This window comes from Meleagris gallopavo, chromosome 1 (genome assembly GCF_000146605.3).
Source record: "Meleagris gallopavo isolate NT-WF06-2002-E0010 breed Aviagen turkey brand Nicholas breeding stock chromosome 1, Turkey_5.1, whole genome shotgun sequence".
Lineage (NCBI taxonomy): Eukaryota > Metazoa > Chordata > Aves > Galliformes > Phasianidae > Meleagris > Meleagris gallopavo.
The window spans coordinates 150,920,754-150,923,256 of NC_015011.2; the positions used below are offsets into that span (position 1 = coordinate 150,920,754).

At 37.6% G+C, this 2,503-nt stretch overlaps 1 long non-coding RNA gene across 2 annotated transcripts in view; it reads right to left on the reverse strand.

Annotated features, from left to right (window-relative positions):
* LOC116217859 overlaps positions 1–2,268 on the reverse strand; it is a 33,967-nt gene extending 31,699 nt beyond the window's left edge. For both annotated transcript variants that reach the window (XR_004162581.1, XR_004162579.1), the window contains exon 1: positions 2,163–2,268. This is a non-coding gene — a long non-coding RNA (uncharacterized LOC116217859). The remainder of the gene's footprint in view (positions 1–2,162) is intronic.
* Positions 2,269–2,503: the final 235 nt, after the last annotated feature.

The window sequence follows — 2,503 nt, forward strand, 5'->3', positions numbered from 1 at the left end:
TTTTTTTTCTTCCAGTGAAGACTCCAGTGTTAACACTTTCTATAATATGTAGGTTTATAAGGTCATGAGATGATATTAGGTAAGAGATAGTTCTGATGGTAAAAATGATTAAATTATGTTTCCAGATTTTGCAGTCTAGCCACCTTAAAACTTTGTTCCTTTTACAGTTCTTACCAAAACATTTACACAAGAGGAGAAGCAAAAAATATTACGAACACTTAGAAAGAAACGAAAAAAATATAGGTTTGGGTACCAGAGAATGAAGCAATAGCAGAAGCAATAGAATTATATTGATACAGCTGAAGAAGATATTGACACAGATGACAGAAGAATATGAATATCTACACAGTAAAACAGGCAACCTATTCAATATATAGAGAGAATGTGTATATGTTGTCCACATATTGGTATTAATATTGTGCAAATCTGAAAAAATATATATATATATATATGTTGTTATATATGCTGAATATATATGCTGACTAAATTCAGTACCAAAAAGCTTTTTTTCACTTAAGAATTTTAGTCCAGGTAAAAAAAGATCAAGGATAGCTGCAGTATTTTAATATATTTTACTGAATTAAATTTTTGATATTACTGCCTGAAGCATTTTATAGGTTTGAAATTTCATACTATGAGCTGGAGATTTTGATTTAACCAGTTAGATACGAGCATAAAGATTCATAAAATTAATCAAAAGCAGCTAGGACAATTCCCTGAGTGTATAACAATCAGACATTCTGAAAAGATAGACTATCAGAGCAAGAAAATTATAACCAATGACTCTTCTGGTGCTTTTAAATTTTTTACAAGCAAAGCTTTGATAATGTATGTCCATCCTCACTTATCACTTTATATTTCACAATAAAATTAAGACAGAACCTCAGCTGGAGTCAGTTTCCTTTTAAGACATGTACATGAAGCAGTATCCATGATTTCAGCTGAAGATTTTAATCTCCTTTATTCTCTCGACTCCCTTCCCATTGTCTATATTTTACTAGAGGCTTATTCTTGATTAACATTTTAAGTGTCTTACAAGATCAAACAGTTCTATTATAGTTTTAAAGGTCCTCCAATTTGGCCAGAAGCTCACGCTTACTGTGTAAACAATGTAAACAAAATGAGTTAGTTTTGAAAGTAATATATTGAAAATGTCATTTTCATATTTGTTTCTTTGAATCCATGCAGTGTCTTAAAGTAAAGCACTTACTATTTGACATGAGAATACATTTATTGTAGCAGATGTTTTTTGGTTATTGGTCCAACCAATCAGTGTTGCAATATAATTTACCTTATAGTATGGCAGAGTGCAATGCATAAGTAAAAATATTTAATAGCCAGAGGGTTTTGTCCTTCAAATATATCTCCTGGCTGCATCAAATGACCATATGAGAGAAAGATATGCTTCAACAGTGCATGTGAGTAATTCTGCTTCTTTATAGCTGACTAGTTCTTTGAAATGGTCAGTCTTGACAGAATGTGAAAAAAAAGAGCTGAAGACTGATTATTACAATGATTACAATGTGCAGTCTGAGCTAATCATCCATAGGTGAAAATATTTACCTTCCTAAAAACAACTCTTAAGAATCAAATGAGGTACAGAACTTTGCAGAGGCACAGAATTGCAGAAATTATGCCATGAAACAGTATCACTACTATCTCATGGGAGGTAGAAAAAATTAGTGTGGCCCCAAGACAGTTGGTTGACATTCAAGCACTTCTTCCAAGTTCAACATTGGTAAATCCCTAAGAGTATGGAATCACACAAAGTTGGCAAGAAAGCCACATAGATGAGCAGCAAGCCAATTGAAAAACACGGAAGAAGAAAGTCTACACAATGTGGATAAGAAGTCTGGCCCTTGGCAGGAACATAGGAACATTGTCAAGGTGTACAGGGATGTGACAAGGAAGGCTAAGGTCCTCTTGGAACTGAATCTGGTGAGAGAGGTTAAGGACAACAACAAGGATTTCTTCAAGTATGTCAGTAGTAAAGGGAAGATTAGGAAAAATGTGGGTCCACTGATGGCTGCCCTTGTAATGTAAGACACTGCAAAGGCAGAGTTACAGAATGCTTTCTTTGCTTCAGTCTTCGCTCATAAGACTGTCCCTTGGATACCCCAGATCCTGGAAATAAGTGCAAGAGTCAGAAAAGAAGGACTTACTTTTGGTTTTAGGTGCAGGGGGGCTTCGGTTGGTTCCCTCATTCAGGGATCCCCGAGACAACAGAGCTGCCAGGCAACTCTCGACCGGGCAGCTCTCGCGAGAGCGGCTGACGCGGCGGGAGCGTTGCCACGGCAACGGCTCTGCATCCACCCCTCGGGGAGGGCAGCGACGCTTGCTTCCCAACGGAGACGGAGAGGAGTCGGGGTGTGAGAATCACCTAGGCTGTTTTAATGAGGAGAAACTGTAAGCCATCCATACACGGGACTCCCCAGCAAGGACGGCTGTTGTCACTGTCAAGTGAGTGATAAGTGCGCGGGCTCCTGTTAACGACCCGGCAACA